The sequence below is a fragment of the Triticum aestivum genome, chromosome 5A, assembly GCF_018294505.1.
Source record: "Triticum aestivum cultivar Chinese Spring chromosome 5A, IWGSC CS RefSeq v2.1, whole genome shotgun sequence".
Taxonomy (NCBI): Eukaryota; Viridiplantae; Streptophyta; class Magnoliopsida; order Poales; family Poaceae; genus Triticum; species Triticum aestivum.
In genome coordinates this window covers 660,957,709-660,978,726 of record NC_057806.1, presented here as the reverse complement: position 1 = coordinate 660,978,726, position 21,018 = coordinate 660,957,709, and the positions used below count along the sequence as shown (strand labels likewise).

The following is a 21,018-nucleotide window of genomic DNA, read 5'->3' as shown; positions in this document are numbered from 1 at the left end:
ACTTATGTGCAAAACATATCTTTATCCAAAAAAGCCTCTACGGTATACTTATTTTTCTTATTGTGCAACAGTGCAATTCTTGTGTAAATTGTGTGCAATTTTTTTTATCATCATTTGTTTCAATTGTTTTTCATTTTCTTTATTTTCTAGGGTAAAACCGTGCTCTAATTCATTCGGCCTTAGAAAAATATTCTTTTTTGTCCTTTTAGCTTCGTACTAGTTTTAGTCTTTATTATTCTTTACCAAGTTGTTTTTAGTCGATTTTCCATTTTATTTATGTGTATTGTGTAAATATTAGGTGTGTGTAAATGTACACAAAAGTGTTATACAATATGTGTGTAAATTACTTTAAAGTGCAAAAAATTTCCCTATTATATGCCTATTTTTGCATCTATAAAAATATGCAGTTTCAGAACAAATTGTGTGCAAGTTTTCTCATCATTTTTTTACAGATTTTTATTCATTTTATTTCATAGCAATACCACTCATTAATTACTTCTTAATTTTTTTGAAAATTCCACTATATGCTTATTCTTGCATAATATAAGAAATTGCAACTTATAGGTAAATTATGTGCAAATTATTTCCTTATTTGTTTAAATTTTTTTCTTCTGGAAGGGTAATACCAATGCCACTAATTCATTCCTTCTTAGAAAGCTTAATTATTTTGGTTTCTTTTTAGTTTTTATTTGGTTTTCTTTCTTCTTTAAGGCTAACACCAATGTCACTAATTCATTCTTTGCGAGGAAACTCCTTTTTTGCAAAAATCACAATATTATATGTTTATTCTTACATATTATAAAAAAACACAATTTCTGTGTATATTATGTGCAAATTTTGTCATTATTTGTTTTATTCTTCCTTCTGGAAGGGTAAAACCAATGCCCTAATTCATTCTTTCTTAGAAACTTCATTATTTTAATTTTGTTTTATTTTCTTCTCCGTGAAGGATAATACCAATGACAGTAATCCAATCCTTGCGAGGAAACAACTTTTTTGCGAAAATTACACTATAGTCCCTCTGTTCTAAAGTATAGGGTGCATTAGTTTTTTTCAAAAGTCAAACATGTGCAGGGATTTATTTTGCATCGCAAATGTCGATATTTTAATTCTATAATCTTGATGAAACATACACAAATTTGTTCCTTATATCGACACCTTATATTCTATAATGGAGGAAGTATATGCTTATTATTGCATATATTGCAAAAAAAGTGCAATTTCTATGTACATTGTGTGCAAATTGTATAATTGTTATTTTTCAGGCTGAAGTGTAGTTTTATGGTTGGAGATTAGAAGGGGAAGCGGGGCCACCAGCGAAAATCGGGGGGGGGGGGGGGGGAGATTGGTGGAGTTGTCTTCCATGAAAACAATCAGTAGAAAGCTTCCGTTAGGGTAGCATTTTTTAAGAAAAATAGGCATGCACATGTGAACTAGCTAACACTGCCGCAAACATTTTTTAGGGAAGCACTGTCGCTAACACTAATTTCTACTTCTAATGAAGCAGTTGGTGGGATTGCGTTCAGTTTTTTTCGTCCCACCACTTTCGTCCGGGTTTTTTTCGTCCATCCATCCCTCCACGATGGTTTTCTCCCTCTCAATAAAGCACCCATGTTTGACTGTTTTTTTTCCTTGCCTACCACACAAAGGGAAAAAATCCTCAATGGATCTAAACTTTCCATACGAACAAAAGATATTTAGTAATGTCTTCATTTGAAAGAATCAATCAAGATTAATCTTTTGTTGGGGATCGTTGCAGAAATTAATTTTTTTCTATGCATCACCAAGATCAATCTATGGAGAGACTAGCAACGAGAGAGAGGGGAGTGTATCTTCATACCCTTGAAGATCGTGAAACGGAAGCGTTACAAGAACGCGGATGAAGGAGTCGTACTCACAGCGATTTAGATCACGGTTGATTCCGATCTAAGCGCCGAACAACGGCGCCTCCGCGTTCAACACACGTACAACCCGGGGACGTCTTCTCCTTCTTGATCCAGCAAGGGGAGAGGAGAAGTTGAGGAAGAACTCCGGCAACACGACGGCGTGGTGGTGGAGCTTGCAGTTCTCCGGCAGGGCTTCGCCAAGAACTACTACTACTACGGAGGTGTTGGGGAGGGAGAGGGCTGCGCCAGGGGAAGGGTGCGGCAGCCCTCCCGCCTCCCCTCTATTTATAGGGGCAAGGGAGAGGGGGGCCGGCCCCCACCAAATGGATCTAGAGGGGGGCAGCGGCCAAGGGGAGGTGGCTTGCCCCCCAAGCCAAGGGGGGCGCCCTCTTTAGGGTTTCCCCTAAACCCTAGGCGCATGGGCCCTAGGGGGTTTGGCGCCCAGCCTACCTAGGGGCTAGTTCCCCTCCATATTCAGCCCATAGGGCCCTCCGGGGTAGGTGGACCCTTCCGGTGGACCCCCAAAACCCTTTCGGTGGTCTCGATACAATACCGATAAACTCCCGAACACTTCCGGCGACCGAATAAGGACTTCCCATATATAAATCTTTATCTCCAGACCATTCCGGAACTCCTCGTGACGTCCGGGATCTCATCCGGGACTCCAAACAACATTCGGTAACCGCATACTAATTCCCATAACAACTATAGCGTCACCGAACCTTAAGTGTGTAGACCCTACGGGTTCGGGAACCATGTAGACATGACCGAGACATCTCTCCGGCCAATAACCAACAATGGGATCTGGATACCCATGTTGGCTCCCACATGTTCCACGATGATCTCATTGGATGAAACCACAATGTCGAGGATTCAATCAATCTCGTATACAATTCCCTTTGTCAATCGGTACGTTACTTGCCCGAGATTCGATTGTCGGTATCCCAATACCTCGTTCAATCTCGTATTACAAGAAACTGAGTGGGAGCTCTGTAGCATTTCTAATATTATATGTAGATGACATATTGTTGATTGGAAATGATATAGCATAAAAGGGTACTTGAATAAGAGTTTTTCAATGAAAGACCTCGGTGAAGCTGCTTATATATCAGGCATCAAGATCTATAGAGATAGATCAAGACACTTAATAGGACTTTCACAAAGCACATACCTTGATAAAGTTTTGAAGAAGTTCAAAATGGATCACTCAAAGAAAGGATTCTTGCCTGTGTTACAAGGTGTGAAATTGAGTCAAACTCAATGTCCGACCACTTCAGAAGATAGAGAGAAAATAAAAGTCATTCCCTATGCCTCAGCCATAGGTTCTATCATGTATGCTATGCTATGTACCAGACCTGATGTGTGCCTTGCTATAAGTCTGGCAGGGAGGTACCAAAGTAATTCAGAAGTGGATCACTTGATAGCGGTCAAGAACATCCTGAAGTACCTAAAATGGACCAAGGATATGTTTCTCATTTATGGAGGTGACAAAGAGCTCGTCGTAAATGGTTACATCGATGCTAGCTTTGATACTGATCCGGATGACTCTAAGTCACAAACCGGATACGTATTTATATTGAATGGTGGAGATGTTAGTTGGTGCAGTTCCAAGCAGAGCGTCGTGGCAGGATCTACGTGTGAAGCGGAGTACATAGTCGCTTCGGGAGCAGCAAATGAAAAAGTCTGGATAAAGGAGTTCATATCCGATCTAGGTGTAATACCTAGTGCATGGGGTCCAATGAAAATCTTTTGTGACAATACTGGAGCAATTGCCTTGGCGAAGGAATCTCGATTTCACAAAAGAACCAAACACATCAAGAGACGCTTCAACTCTATCCGTGATCAAGTCAAGGAGGAAGACATAGAGATTTGCAAAATACATGCAGATCTGAATGTTGCAGACCCGTTGACGAAGCCTCTTCCACGAGCAAAACATGATCAGCACCAAGACTCCATGGGTGTTAGAATCATTACAATGTAATCTAGATTATTGACTCTAGTGCAAGTGGGAGACTGAAGGAAATATGCCCTAGAGGCAATAATAAAGTTGTTATTTTATATTTCCTTATTCATGATAAATTTTTATTATTCATGCTAGAATTGTATTGACCGGAAACCTTAATACATGTGTGAATACATAGACAAAACACTGAGTCCCTAGTGAGCCTCTACTTGACTAGCTCGTTGATCAAAAATGGTTAAGGTTTCCTAACCATGGACATGAGTTGTCATTTGATAATGGAGTCACATCATTAGGAGAATGATGTGATGGACATGACCCATCGTTAGCTTAGCATATTGATCATTCAGTTTTATTGCTATTGTTTTCTTCATGTCAAATACATATTCCTTCAACTATGTGATTATGTAACTCCCGGATACCAGAGGAATGCCTTTTGTGCTATCAAACGTCACAACATAACTGGGTGATTATAAAGATGCTCTACAGCTATCTCCGTAGGTGTTTGTTGGGTTGATATACATCGAGATTAGGATTTGTCACTCCGAGTATTGGAGAGGTATCTCTGGGCCCTCTCGGTAATGTACATCATAAGAAGCCTTGCAAGCTAAGTGACTAATGAGTTAGTTACAGGATGATGTATTACGGAATGAGTAAAGAGACTTTCCGGTAACGAGATTGAACTAGGTAAGTAGAAAGCGACAATCGAATCTCGGGCAAGTAACATACCGATGACAAAGGGCATAACGTATATTGTCATTACGGTTCGACCGATAAAGATCTTCGTAGAATATGTAGGAGCCAATATGAGCATCCAGGTTCCGTTATTGGTTATTGACCGGAGAGGTGTCTCGGTCATGTCTACATAGTTCTCGAACCCGTAGGGTCCGCATGCTTAACGTTCGATGACTATTTAGTATTATATGAGTTATATAATTTGGTGACTGAATGTTGTTCGAAGTGCCAGATGAGATAAGAGACATGACTATTTAGTTCGGTTTGTTATTTTTTCCTTCTATTTTTTTATCCTTTTCTGTTTCTTCTTTTTGTTTTCTTTAATGCGCGCTTTTTTATGAGGTAAATATACCAGAAGTCATAGAACTTGCATCGGACGGTCAGTTTGGTGCATAAACTTGTAAAATACGTGTTTCTGGTCATCTAACTTGTCGTCTCGTTCATATACAATGCTTCCCACTCTATCCGGTCATATCCATACGTGCGCCAACGCATGGAAGGGTGTGCTCAAAAGGGGAAGCCACGGTTCGAAAATATGATCTTAAAAGCTCGCCTCATGTACAAGTGCCGACCATCTGGCCATAATGACACTTGACAACATAAACAAAATTTATCTTTTGTACTATATAGTTTCAAATTTATGCATCCCAATGCCAGCAAATTATGTATAATTTTGTTTTGCACATATAGATCTTTTTGCACATAGTACCTAACTTTAAACATATATTCCTGAAAAAATAGTGCAGAATGAATGAACGTAAATTATTTTGGACAAACCAACAAAATTTTGATTTGAATTTTAATAATTTTAAATTTAAAATCTAGATAAAAGGAAATATAGTATACAATGAATGTATGTAAATTTTTTTGGGAAAATCAACAAAACTTTTGTTTGAATACGAATAATTTAAAATTTAAATATTTATATAAAAGGAAACATAGTGCAGAATGAATGTACATAATTTAAAATTTGAAAATCAAGATAAAGAAAAGTATAGGTCAAAATAAATGTGTCTATTTTTTAGGACAAATCAATGAAATTTTTGTTTGAATGTGAATTATGTAGATAAAGGAAAATATACTTCAGAATGAATGTATCCAAATTTCCTTTGGAGTGCGCCCTCAAGCCTGAGGTCTGATTTTTTTCTTCCATAATAGTAGTCCTACTAACTTCGGTTTTAGTAATGAAAAACTTTGGACAAATCAATGTAAATTTTGTTTGAATTCAAATAATTTTAAATTTAAAAATCTTGATAAAAGAAAATATAGTTTTTTTTTACACTAAAGAAAATATAGTTCAGAATTTGTACTTTTTCACTTGGATATACCTTAGTAGCCTCAAATAAACATGAAGTAACATCAGTTACGTTGGTTAGAACGCCCGCTTTATTGGAACGGGTTGCCGGTTCGAAGCAGGGATTACCTTTTCTACGTTTTGATTTGACTTTAATTTGATGGTCTGGTCCATAAAGCTATTTTTTTGGCTGAAACAAACTTCAGTGGTGGCTATCTATGCGGGGCGAACCGCGGCCAGTCGTGGTTCGAATCCCACCGCGCGCAACAACGTTTTTAGTTTTATTTGAGAATTTTTCTGTGTAAATAAATAAAATGCAAGGGTAATATCTGAAGAAAAAAACAGTATGCGCGGATGACCACCACCTCAGCCATTGACAATGGGCCCCGCCACGTTGGCACGCGTAAGGATACGGCCGGATATGATAGAGAGCACCGTATATGAATGAGAGGACAAGTTAGTTGACCAGAAACACGTATTTTGCAAGTTTATGCACTAAACTGACCGTCATGTGCAAGTTATATGACTTGCAGTGTATTTACTTCTTTTTTAATAATTCGTGAACTTTTTTTCGAAATTGATAAACTGTTTCAAATACATGAACTCTTTTCAGATTTGATCAACTTTTTCAAATTTGAAGAACTCTTTTCAACTTTGATGCACTTTTCTTTACAATCTGATGAATGTTTTTTCAAAATTGATGATTTTTTTTTTCAAATTGGATGAACTCCATTTCAAATCCGATGATTTTTTTTGAAAAGTTGATGAACCTTTTTAAAATTCGATGACCTTTTCCAAAATTCAGTGAACTATTTTCAAATTTGGTGAACTTTTTCTCAAAATCGATGAACTCTTTTTGAATTTCATGAACTATTTTTTTAGAATTGGATGAACGTTTTTAAAATTGATGAACTTTCTTAAAATTTGATGAACTTTCTTAAAATTCGATGAACTTTTGCCAAATTTGATGAACTTTTTTCAAAACCGATGAACTTTTTTCAAAATGGAAGTTTTTTTTTGCAAAACTGGTGAACTTTTTTAAAAATTGATGAACTATTTTCCAAAATTCGCGAACATTTTCCCAAATTGGACGAAATTTTTCCGAAATTGATGTACTTTTTTATAAATTTTGTGAACTTTTTGAGAATCTATGAAATATTTTCAGAATAGATTAACTTTTAAAAAAACAATGACGTTTTTTTTCAGAATTCGTGAAGTTTTCTCAAATTCGTGAACTTTTCTCAAATTGACGAACCTTTTTCACTTTGTACGAATGTTTTGAAATTTATGAACTTTCTTCAAGTTCATTTTTTTATTTTGTATGCTTTTTTTATTTATATCATAAAATAATATGCATAACAAACTGGGTATATATTGCTCCTACATGCTAATGTTGTATTAAGAGAAGTCAAATAGAGTATTTTCCTCATAGTGGACAAGAAAGAGTAGGCGTCCTAGTGGTTATTGCCTAAAAGGTGTGAAGTTAGCAGGTAGGGATCGAATCCTGCTGCGAGCGCCAGTTGCGATAAGTAGCGCCGAAAGCACCGAACAGGAGCTCCCAACCACTAATTCTCAAAAAAAAGGAGCTCCCAACCACTTCTGTAGAGATCAGAGAGGAAAAACTGGACTGGGCCATAATGCAATGCAACAGAAAGAATGGACAGAAAGGCTAAGGCCAGGGGAATTCTCTGTACGCCGCTTACTGCGGCAAGTAGCCGCGGCTTCGCACGGAGCGCGGCTTATCCTGGGCCAACTCATTTACGGTAGTTTCGTTTCGCGAGATAAAAAACCGCAAACCTTAAAACCAGTTTTGCACCACCTCCTATAGACGTACAGGTCACGCCAGGCACCACGACTTAAAACAAGTTTGCGGAATAACAACGCTAAAGCTAAAGAACAAACAGCGGAGACAAAACTTAAAACCAGTTTGCAGAATTCCCAAAAAAATATTTGTTCCTTCTGCTAGTTTTTTCGGGTTTTCTTCACTGTCCTTTTCTGTTCTTTCTTTTTTCTCGTTTTATTTATTTTTATTTTCTTTATTGATATTACTTTACTTTTTCTTTTTAAGCTTTTTGAAAAGTTCAAATATTATTCAGAATTTTGAAAAATGTTCTTGTGGTCAAAATTTGTTCAATTTTTGAAATAATGTTCACATTTTCAAAATTTTGTTCACAATTTCAAAAAACGTTCCTGTTTTCACATTTTTTGTTAAAATTTGAAAAATTCTAAATTTTGTTCACGTTTTCAAAATGTTCTTCACAATTTCCAAAAATGTTTGGAAATGTAAAATCTGTTCATATCTTCAAAAAAAAATGGAGTTTTGTTCATGTTCTAAAGAATGTTCGAAATTTTATAATTTTGTTCATCTTTTCGAAAATTGTTCGCAATGTTAAAAATATATTCGGAATTTCCAAAGAAAATCATGTCGAAAAATGTTGGAGTTTCAAAATTTTGTTCGTATTTTCAAAAAGTGTTCACATTTTCATAAAAAATGTTGTGAATTTTAAATTTTGTTTTTATTGTGCAAAAAAAATTATTTCATATTTTGTTTATTTTCGAAACAAAGTTTTGAATTTATAAATTTGTTTGTGTTTTAAAAAAAAGTTTGGAGGTTTAAAATTCATATGTTTTCCTGAAATTTGTTCGAATTTTCAAATTTTTTTCAGAATTTCAATTTTTTTTCTCGTTTTTCAAATTTTGTTCCCATTTTTTTAAATATTGTTTCGTGGTTTCAAAAAATTACTCGCATTTTCGAAAGAAATTGGAATTTAATAAATTTTATCTGTTTCTTAATTTCTTTTGAGTAATGTTGAGTTGCGTTGCTTCTCTTTTGTTACCAGTCAGTCAGCTCGACTGGCAGGATTCTCCGTCCTCTACAGCAGCTCTCCGGACCGAATCCGGCTCGCACTTATTTTTCTCAGAGTTTTTGCGCCCGACCATACGGTAAGGGTTTGAACCCAATGGCCGGCCCAATCGGGCGAGGTCTGTGCGAACTGGGGGCTATTTGCGGCAAATAGGATCTCCCAAGGCCAGGTCCATAGCTGCGGACGGACGATATGGTGTCCCAGCCCATGGGGAATTGCGGCTTCTTTCGGCTGTTCCACCTGGGCTGAGCTGGGCCGGGCTGGGCTGTGCTACCCTGAAAGTAATGAGCGCCAAGTAATGTATGTATTCCTCGTGCGTTCCATGCAACAAATGGATAAAATATGAGATGATGAATCATTGTAATAGTTTTATTTCTTGTTCTTTTATCAACTTTAATTTTGAGACTCATAATCTCATCAAGTTTACTTGTAACCCAGGCGTAGGTAGACATGTTTGGTTGGGCAATATTCATGACCCAAACCTTGGACCTATATATGACCTTTGTTTTGGATGAAAAAAGATGGCGACAATTCTGAAAAAGAAAAAAGAAAAAAACTAATGGATAGAATTGATTTCCTGTCAAGCATACAACGTTGGTTCCTAATAAATAAAAAAGAAGAAGAAGAAAAGAAGAGCATCGAGTGTGTGTCCCATACATCACATGGCAGGCACCGAATATTGATCGATCGCGATCCGCAGGCTTTAAGGAAAAGATTTACTGCATTGTTGTAAATCATTTTTTTCTCCCTCGATCGCGATCAAATAAATCATGCATGTTGAAAAACCAACATCAACATGCTCTGTGTTCCCAGCAGCAATTTCTTCAATTTATTCAATTCACCAATCAATTCAACGAGGGAACACATACATCATCGACTTGGAGGATGGAGCGATTGCTAGGGCTATGGCTTGCAGTAGCATCCCCTGGCGGTGGCGACGTAGACGCAGCGGCCGCCGCCGCAGCCGTTGTAGTGGCAGGCGTCGCTGCAGGCGCGGTTCTGGGCCGCGTCCGCCGGGTCGCACAGCGCCTCCACGAACGTCTTGCCGCACCCGTGGTCCGACGCGTAGTCACCCACCCACGCACACCCTAATAATTTTATTAAGCAAAAAAAATGGTCAATGCAAGAAAATACAGAAGCATGCATCATCATCATCAATCAACATGCCCGCCGCCGCCGCCGCCAAGGTTTTACTTACTGGTAACCGTGGCGAGAGAGGCCACGAGGAGGAGGAGGAGCACGCCGGGGACGTCGCGCGCCGCCGCCGCCTTGTACCCGCACGCCATTGGATTGCTTAGTTTGGAGATGGGTCGATCGAGATTACTAGGGGCCGGAGAGGGAGGCTGCCGTGATCTGACACCAACCGATCGAGATTACTTGGCTAGCAAATCCAAGTTCGGCCTCTCATCTCGTGTTGATCAATCACAACAAGGGGATGATGAGATGAGGGAGACCTTTCATGTTGATCTGTTTATGGGCGAATTAATTCCTTCCAAAAATAACCTATATATTATTATTGCAAGCAGTAATTAGTAGCCTATTATATGTTGCGATCGAGGCCAATCCTTCCTTGGGTCGTCCTCTATAAGTTCTTGCCCAACTTACTAAAAGGTGGGACACATGGCACCGGCAGCAGTATATATATATAGGAAAATGGTTGTGTATTTCTGGGAGTACGTACTCTCGCTCCTCATATACCATATATATATATACCCAAGAAAAAAAGCTGGTGGCATCAACACCCATTTTATGTTAACTTCAAAAAAAAACACCCATTTTATGTTTGCACAATTCATACATACACTACATTGCATTGTTCCTTCTCAAACCACCCACCTCGCTCCTCCGGTGCCGATGGAAACAAGCAAAACCCATTGGCGCCTCCATTTGCCGGCGTTGTCTCCCGTGGCTCTCTCCTTCCCGTTCAACGAACCCCGCGTGTGAGGGGTGTATTAGCGGTAGTTTTAGGACTAGCTTGCTTATTAGGTTTCGGCTGGCCATGGCTTCATCTCTAGTGGTGGCGACCACAGGGGTAAATTAAGTGCCTCTGTGGTCGATCTGGTAGGTTTGTTGGTCAAGCATGGTTCATGCGGCTATGGCGACTACTTTGTGAAGTCTCGTTGTGCTTCGACTACACCGTTCCAATGTGTTTGCTCTGGTGCTATTTGTTTGGACCGCTGGCCTTGTTTCGGACGCAGGTGTTGTCTTCTTCAAGCGCGATGGTAGTGACTTGATCTGGAAGATTACCGGCTTGGCATGTGTTTGGCGGTTGCAGGAAGGTGACTACAGGTCTAATTTCCAACCGTGTCGGGTCAGATGGAGAAGTCGCGGACCTGGGAGCGTGGGAAAGATCTCCGCCCGAGAAGCCACAAAGTCTCAGGCCACACGACGACCTACTACATCGACTCACGATGCAACTCTGCTTGCTATAGCGCTTCTTCCCTCCTGCACGAGATGGTGGTGTATCTCCTATATATGTCTGGCAACGTCTCATTTATGCCAGTGGCTTTTGGTTCTTTAACTTTTAGGCCCCGTGGACTTCCTTGTTTTTTACCGGGTTATTTTAGCAAAAGTCTTGTGCCAATTGTGCTTCTAGTTGCCTCTAGATCGTGGTTACATGTGGGTATGTACTCCTATTATTGAACGAATGACATGGGGTTCACCTTACAAAAAGCATTTACTTCCCTGTGTAGTTTGAATACATTTAATTTTTAATGTTCAATTTTCTTTATAAAAGTATGCTCCTAACTCTAAAAGCTGTTCATGGATTTGAAATAAGAAAAAAAAACTAAAAAGAAAAAGACAAAGAAAAACCATCAAACCTGCACAAAAGAGGAAAATTATAAAAAAAATCTCCCAAAACCAGGGGCCGCTGAGCGTGTGGGCGGGCCCATGTCGCTCAACCGTGGGCATTATAGAGATTATCCATGGCAAGAGGAGCGAAGAACAAGGAATTCCTTATATTAGAGCGGGAGCTACATCTAGCATACACTGAGGCGTATTCTGCCTTGAGAGGTCCTATCTGCCGCTCTCTGCGGCAGAATGTCGAGCGAGGTTCGAGCCTAAGACCACATGCTTCAAACAAGCATGGCTAGCCAGTTGAGCCACAGACCCACCTGGTTGATAATGCCACGCAAAGTCTTAAGAACCAAACTCAGCACATATCCGAACGTTTCAAAAAAATTGTGCGCAAACAGTTCTTTTGAGAAAAAAAAGTGAAGGCCGTCTGAAACAGCGAACACTTTTCGAAATTTTGAATAAAATTAAAAAAACTCAAATATTTCGGTGGATGCAAGCAAATTTTGAAAAATCTGAACATTTTTTAAATACCTCCAAAATAGAAAGCAAGAACATTTTTCAAATTTCAAATCAATATTTGGATACAAGAACATTTTATAAAATTGGGAACATTTTTTGAAACTCCCGAACAAAATTTCCAAACATGAATAATTTTTTAATTTGCGCACATCTTTTAAAACTCCCGAACAAAAATTAAAACGTGAACATTGAAAAACAGGAAAAAAGAAAGAAAAAAAGAAACAGAAAAGAAAAATGAAAAAATAAACAGGAAAAACCCATTGAAAAACCGGTTCAAGAACCTTCTGGAAGGTTCCCAAAACCGGCAGGAATCTTCCAGAAAGTACCCAAAACCGGCACTGTAGCGCGTGCGCTATCTCGTAGTTGCGCCGGCCCGTCTTGAAACAGCGACAACTTGACGCAATGAGCGTCCGTCAAGAAATTCCTTCCGCCTTGTGTCCCCGGGCCTTTTCCTTTTAGCGGGCCAACCTATTAAAACTGTTTTGAGAATGTTCTATAGATCTGTTGGACCGGTTTAGAATTTTTTGATGTGTTATTTTTTGTTTTCTGTGTGTCTTTTATCCATTTTTCCGGGTCTCTTCTATTTTTCCTTTTCTTTTCTACATCGGTTTTCAGCCGCTTTATGTGTCAGTATTCAGTGGTTTTTTTCTTCTTTGTCTTTTCCTTTCTTAACAATACATGCCTATTTTGTTTTCATACACCCTATACTTTTTTTATACTTCTAGAACATTATTTTCATTTCACATTAAATATTTTTCAAATAAAAAAATTCATTTTTTTCATATATCTGTTTCACATTATATTTTGAATACACATTGAGAAAATACAAATACGTGTCGAACATTTTCTCGAATGGTACAAAACATTTTCATAAGCAACACAAACCATCTTGTTATATTGCACAAACATTATTAGAAAAATGTCACAAATATTTTTTGAAACATGTGAATATTTTTCTTAAATGACATGTACATTTTTTGAAAGGTGCGAAGTTTTTTGAGTTGTCTGGCTCATGCACAAATATTTTTTGAAACATACAAACATTTTTTAAATCTGACAAACAATATTTTAAATACTACTAGATACGTGCCCGTGCGTTGCCATGTTGGCTCATGCATGTAAGTAATTTAATGTGATTAAGAGGCATACCAGAAGGTGCGATGAAATATGACGTGAAATTGAGTGGTGTAATTCCACGTTATTGCAAAAAGTAAGTTAATTAAGGTGGAGTTGATGTAGTTCTACAAAAGATAAGTAAATGAATGTGATTTAGCGGCGTACTTGGAATATGCAGCCAAATATGGTGTGGTGGAAAAAACCCGGCTAAATGAAAAGAAAAATCAATGGAGGAACCCGTTGTGGGAGGGGCGAAACGGTTGACGAAGAGTTCTGCCTAGCAGAAAAAGAAACGCTACTTAAAAAGAGATAAACACTTATTTAAAAGTTTTTTGAACACAATTTTTACACTGCTTTTAAAAAAATTCTAATACGCAGTGAACAATTTTTAAAATTTAAATAAAATTTCCATTTTAGAAACTTAACTAAAGGAAATAAAAAATAAAAATGATGAAGGAGAAAAACCAATGCCCGTCCTTCGCTGGGCCGGCTCCAATCACGATTTTTTTTAATCCGCGAACATTGTTAAAAATCATGAACATTTTTTGAATTCACAAACATTTTATGATTCCTTGAATCTTTTTTGAAAATTTGCAATGTTTTTAAATCCTGCATTATTGTCAAGAGAAAAAAGGAATTGAAAAAAAACGAAATAAAAAAACAGGGGCCGTCCCGCCACACAGATGGGCACACCGTAAAATAAGAAAGAAAAGGAATATAAAAAATGCAAAAAAAAAAACAAAATAAATCCTGAATTTTTTTCTCACGTGAAGCAGACCATGTGAAAAGGACAGTTGTATAGTCTTTTCTCATTCCAAAAACTGAAGCAATTGTGCAACAATGCACAGGTTAATGGAGTTTAATTGTTGTTGAGCTTAATGAAGTTGTAGCTCACGGCGCCGGTTCGGAATGGGTTCGAAAACCTGGCAGTGGGACGTCGGAAACAGAGTCCAAGAGAGAATACTACCACAACCCCGTATAAAAATCAGATGAATGTTTCCTGGGACACAGAATGAACTAGAAAAAAAAACATACACACGTGTCAACCAGACATTGGACAATAAATAATGCGACCTTAACTGAAATGAAAATCAGACGTCTAATTTTTTTTTTCGAGAAAGTAAGTCAGACGTCTAATGATTAGACTGTCACATACAAAAACACAAGAAAGTTGCACTGTGCTGCTGCCTATATGCAAATCAAAAAAGTAAGGCTTCAGACCAGCAACAGAAAAGAGAAGAGAAGGAATAAAACTGGAAAAAGAAAAATAGAGATAATATTTAAATATTCCGAAGAAAAAAATTTGAAAAAAGTGCATGAATTTTGAAAAGCATTCATGGAGATGGAGAGCTTGACCAATCAACTGAACATGCGCAATCACTGAATCACATCGATCACCTTCTACTTCTCTGTTGCTCAATCACACACCAGGATTCTTTGACATTAAACAGCAAACCACTGCTGGCAACACGAAACGAAACAAAACTAACCGAGAGAAGCAATGGACCGGAGCAAATCAAATCAGGGGGAGATCAACCCAAAGACAAGGAAGAGAGCCCACTCAAATTACTTACACAAATCCTTTTCGAATCGTCAAGCAAACCCCCCTTCAAGTTTCCTGAATGAGTTGCCCCAAATGAGCACAAACTAAACTGGCCAAGGGAGGAGTACATACATGCTAGCAAGCCAACCTCTGAACAGAAAGAGCTCTTTTCTTTTCCATGATCGAACAAAAGAGTTTTGACTCTGAATGAATGTTACCAAATGGAAATGGATGGAGTTCAACAGAAAGAGTTGTCACTCTGAATGAATGAATGCTACCAAATGGAAATGGATGGAGTTCAACAGAAAGAGTTTTGACTCTGAATGAATGCTACCAGTATAGCTTCAGAAAGCCGGTCGGAGGAAGGCCCCGACCATTACTCCGCATTCTCCGCGTCTCTTGTACGCAGAGCTGCGAAGAAATATGCACGTTGGGCTGCATCAATACGCGTGCTGGCGCCAAGCGTGAGCGGCGGCCTCAGACAGGCGAGAGGCTTTGCGACGTGGACAACATCGCGGCAGTCTCTGCTGAGAAGGAACTCCCGGGCGACTTGGTAGCCGTCCACAAAATGAGGAGCCTCTGTGCGCGCCAGTCGGGTAAGACCAGCGGGGGCGGCCGCAGGTTCTGGGTCTATCTTCATCGACTCCAGCACGACGGCGTCTCTGAGGATGTGTAGCGCCAGCTCCAGCTGGTCCTTCTCGCCGTAGAACCCCGTGATGTCGACCGACCTGAGATGGAAGTGTGGTTGGGAGGGAAGGCTCCGGAGATGCCCTTTATCGACACTGTACCGTGCATGCTGGCAGCGCAGCCACATCTGTACATAAATTAAGTGAAGGATGTGACTACTTTGTGTTTAGCAGTCTCAAGTAGCTCATCAATCTGTGTTAAAAGAAACAGTTTTACTAAAGTTTAATGACATAGGACCTAGATGTGCTTTAGCAAACGAAACTGCCTTGCATACATCTAGATGTGCCATAAGTATTGCACATCTAGGTCCTATGTCATTAAACTTACGTCAAGATTCGTGTGAATATTTTCTTTTTCTTCTTTCTTTTTCTATTTATTCTTGATTCACTCACTTGATGTGCAATAGACGATAGGGACACACCCAGATGTGCCCTAAAAGTCAAACTATGTTGAACAGGATTCTGATTACTAGATAATAAATGTCATATTTATTTCAAAAGCACAAGTGGGGTCGGCTAGAAACAATAATCGATTTTCTAATGGTTACTACAGTAGAATGAAAGTTGAAAGGCCAAACTTACGTGAAATTCCAGCTTTTCCAAGAAAGGAGCAGCAACCAGAAGGCAGGCAAATTCAAGAATATCACTTGTCCTTGTCCCACACACAAAAGTCAAGTCCAGTGTCAGGTGCTTCAAATGAACAAACTCGTGCAGCTTTCCTGGCGATGTAGCCATCTGAATCATCACACAAATAAATAGACAGGTAAGAAAGAAAACAATAAAATCGGCAATGAGAATTGTGCCTAATATAATACAAAAGGCAGAAATCAAGAACCTTCCCCTCACGGCATCTTAGAGTCAGAATCTCGACACGGGGCACATTATGACAAAGTTTTGTGAACATGTACTCTAGAGAATTAGTACAGATACCCTCCAGCTTGATGCATATATCTGCTAGAAGTAAGTAAAGTTCCAGGAGGCGATAACGATATTATAGATGGGCCTCTGTACTCCAGTTTTGCCAGACCAAAGTTTAACTCCATTGCTTGAAGCAAACGGCAGTCATATACTTGCAGATGCTTAAGCTTGTTTGAAAGATGAGATATTTGTAACCTTGTGAGCATCCCACAACCAGCGATTCCCAGGAACTCCAAAACACTAGTGCAGTTGGACACCAAATGTTGAAGGTCGCCGTCGGTAATATTCGTGTCTGCTAGGAAAATCCGTTTAAGGTTCCGAAAACCCTTGAAATCCGCAGGCACCTTTAGAGAAACGGAACAGAGTTTTATAGATTGCAGGTGTAAGCTTTTACTGTCATCGAGAAGCCGCAAATCGATTTTATATGGATGTTGGTGTGTAGCTGAGAAATCGAGAATAAGTTGCTTTGCCTTGGAAGCTATGGCAAAGCGGACCCATCCCTCTATCCGATCCCCATGCTCATCGTCACATGGAGCCTTAAACTGAATGTTGTCAACCCCTGCACCACTGTGTTGCTGCAGGACTGCATCAACCCTGTGAATAAACTCTTGTTTCCACAGCCTAACATCGTTGGGTCCATTGGTACGAGGAGGAAGCGGCAACATTGATCTAAGAGTGAATTCTAGATTTGAGTGGCAGCGCCAAAGATGTTTCCAGTGTTCCGACAGTATGCTCGTCCGCACGGCTTCCTTTATAGGCAACCGTGACAGGATGCTGCAGAGAATGTCCTACAGCAAAGGCATTCAGATAGTTGCACATTGATAAGCAAACTAAGTTGTTGTGCATTGTGAAGCAAAAGTAGGAGGAGGACAGCAAGTTGATATACTTAATAAGATTCTAATAATAAGTTGGCAAGTTGATATATATATATATATATATATATATATATATATATATATTGAAGCCCCTTTCTCTTTGGTTTCATCATCATAGTCTGATGCAGATCTTCATAAAAAAGTCTTGGTTTTCTTGCTAGACTTTTAGAATCTGAATCTGAATGATGTCCTAGATTTGTGAATCAATAGGAGTATGATTCTTAGTTGGAATTCGATCGATGTTTCGGGAGAGCAATAATAGTACGTTCGTAGGTAGTAATAAGGAGAGAGGCGTTGGTAGCATACCGTATGTATAGGCGAGTGGAGGACGGATCTGGTGACGAACGAAGCAGCAGACACGCGAGAGATGGACCGAGATAGGGATGGCAATTTTATCCATGGATCTGGATACCCATGGATACCCGACCCGGTTGGGCAAGGGTATGGAGCACATTTCTGCCCATGGGTCCGTGGATATGGATACCCACGAACAGCCGGGTTGGGCATGATTATAGTTTGTGCTCCATGGATATCCAATGGATACTCGTATGACATGTGGGGTCATATGCTAGTGACAGTAGAAAGAACGAATCAATGGGAAATGACAGGAAATATGCAACTTGTGCCATGAGCTATATGCTACAGAATCAACCTCTGGTATGTCACACTTAAGGACTCATCGTATTACTTGTTACCTACTTATGCTTGTAGCTTATGTTGTCATTTGTGAGTGAATGATGATGAGTTGATTTGATATTTGGGAAGGCTTCATGCTGACTTTTCTATGCCCATGGAGCTCCATGGGTATGTGGGTATCCAGCGGGTTTGGGCATGGGCACAAGTTATGCCCATGGATAATTTGGTGGATGGGCAGAGGGTAGGAACATGGGTCATGGCTTGGATTTGGACCAGCTCCACCTGCCCCAAACCCGACCCATTGCCATCCCTAGACCGAGACGCATCCAAATTCAGGGGCTGTTTGGTTCTAGGCCTAGGAGTGACATACTTTGCCATATAATGTTTGCCAAACTTGCCTAAGGTTAGTTCTTCAAAATGAGAGCCACAAGTTGACAAGCCTAAGGGAATCTTGCCACACTTTTTGTGTGTATATGATGTAAGACCATAGTGTGGCTTGCCTAAGATGTGGCCTGAACCAAACACACACCTAAATTGGTCAAACTTACCTAACCTTAGGTGTGCCAAGCTTTGGCAAACTTAGTCTCAAACCAAACAGCCCCTCAACCACTGCCGCCCCAATTCTATTCTAGCGGCAAAACCAGCCGGGCGATGTTCGGCAACGTTGAGACGACCAAGGTGTGGCCGGCGGCAGCTCCGAGCCGCCGCCGGCGGCAGCTCCTCTGCCGTGGCGCCTGGCACGGTACAACTGCCCTGCCCTAGGCTACGGGCTCATATCTCTACCCTGGCCAAACCCATCCAACGGAAGCTGCAACTTTTTTATTTATTTTTTAAACAGATTCTTTTTGATAGAAATTCCATCCATCCATTATATAACACGGCTGGACAAGTCAACAGTTACAGCGTCTGATACAAAATTTGGAAATTGGCCAAGCCAGATTTCACAAGTCCCCATATAACATCACCCCTCACAACCAAGACGAGTTGCTGTGTTTAGCTTTTCTTCCTTATTGAGATCAAGAATGTCCTCCATGAAATTAATTAAACGAATTTGAAAATGTAATAATTGGAGCCTGTTGGAGTTGTGCCGAATATAGTGTATAAGGTAGGTTACAGTTGGACTTGTAGTTGTATTGTGTTTAGATAGGATATGGAGTCGTGTCCTAGTAGGACACTTGTATCCTAGGCCTCTCATATATGGTGGGGATAGATACACGATGTAACCTATGCCAACATAATAGCATCGGAACGCAGGGGAAGCCGGCGGCATGTGCCGGAGTCCAGGGCGACTGGGTGCGGTATTGTAGCGGTGTCACGGGGAGGAGCGCCCGTAGTCAAGCCCCGGTGATGTAGCCATATCAGTGAACCTCGTTAACAAATCTCGGTGTCGTACTCGTGTGATTGCTTGGTCCTTGGATGATTGACGGTATGCCTCGGATTTATTCTAACAGAGCCTGACACGTTCGAGTTGAACTTGTCTCCAAATGGCTCTCACTCTTTTGCACTTTAGAAAGCAGTGGCCTTCACCCTCATCATATCTATGACACACATGACAGATGGTATCAACTTGCATACCTCTATGATGCAGTTTTTTGCGCAATGGTAGGATGTAGTTTGTCACCAGCCACGGAAAGTGTATGGCTTTATTTGGAAGTGGTAGTGCCTATAAATTTCTCCATTTAGAATCACTCCTTTCATCAACTGCATTCGAGGAATATGTTAATCCAAGCGAAGATTCTCGATCTCTAGTGGCCAGTGCTACTCTATAAGCGGATTTCATAGAGAAAATACCTTTTTTGTCAAAATGATAGGCCCAAAGTTGAATCCCGTGTATTTGTGTTGAGATAGAAAGGTTTGTCAGGAAAATTGAGTATCCCGTGTATTTGTGTTGAGATAGATTAATTCATCCACTCTTGTTATCAGATTCTTTCCTTTTTGCGTGAACACTCTTCTTGTAACTCCTCTTGGGATCCAAGGGTCCTCCCAAATCTCAATATTTTCTCCATTACCTACCCTCCAGATAATGCCCCTCTTCAAAAGTTGAATCCCCTTAAGGATACTCCTCCAAGCATAAGATATACCACCATTGGGGTGGCTTCTAACAGTGATTTTCCTGGGTAGTATGTCGCACTTAGGACCCTGGTACACAATGATGAAGGATTATGCAGTATTCTCTAAGCCTGCCTAGCTAGCATAGCAAGATTAAGGCCTCCTTTGGTTTGGAGGAATTTTGTAGGATTTTCATAGGATAGGATTTCTACAAGAAAAATTCTTTTAGAGTCCTTTGGTTTGTAGGAATGGAATCCTATTCCTATGGAGGAATTCTTCCTATCCTCCACCTTTCATAGGAAAATAAACATTAGCCTAGACTCAATGAAAAAAATCCTACGAAGTGAATCAAAGGACATCTTCTTTTCTATCCTACTCATAGGATTTAAGATGCATGTCATTTTATTTCCTATAACTTTTCTATTCCTATGATTTCCCTATCCTATGAACCAAAGAAGGCCTAAAGGAGTATAAAATTCTAAAGCCCAATCCGCCGCCTTTCTTCAGTTTCACCATTTTTTCCCATGACACCTAATGGATTTTGTTTTGCTTATCCATTTGGCTCCACCAATATCGCCCCATCGTGGAGCTCAGTTCCTCGTACATGGCCTTTGTTATGTCGAAGCATGAAGCATGCCATTGTATACGCTGGTATTGCTTGTGCTATTGCCTTAATTAGAATTTCATTTCCCGCTTTTGACAGCATCTTCTCTTTCCAGCTTTGTATCCTTTCCACACTTTCTCCTTCATATACTCAAAGGTCATTTCCCTTGCTTTCCCAATGTAGGTTGGCAACCCTAGATATTTTATGAGTTAAAAGCACTGGGAGTCCTACAACTTGCTGAGAATGTGATGGTTTGGTCCTATAACTTGCAAAATGATCCTACCCAGTCCAATAACTTGCACCAAATGTGCAACTTTGGTCTTGGACTAATCACAGAGTGACAAGTGGACTCGTCGGGCCCGAGCGGTCAGCATGCGTTTTTGCAAATAACGCCCTGCCTTTCTTTAGAATCAACCCGCAGCCACAATTAATTAGGGGCAACTATTTCTTGTTTATCCTCAGTGAGTCTCCTTTCTTGTCTACATTGAGAATGATCTAGCGTCAAAGTTTAGTTCTGATGGCGACGGCTAGGGG

At 39.9% G+C, this 21,018-nt stretch overlaps 1 pseudogene; it reads right to left on the bottom strand.

Moving 5' to 3' along the window:
• Nucleotides 1-15,092: 15,092 nt before the first annotated feature.
• Nucleotides 15,093-16,985, bottom strand: LOC123101750 (uncharacterized; annotated as a pseudogene).
• Between the last annotated feature and the right edge of the window lie 4,033 nt (nt 16,986-21,018).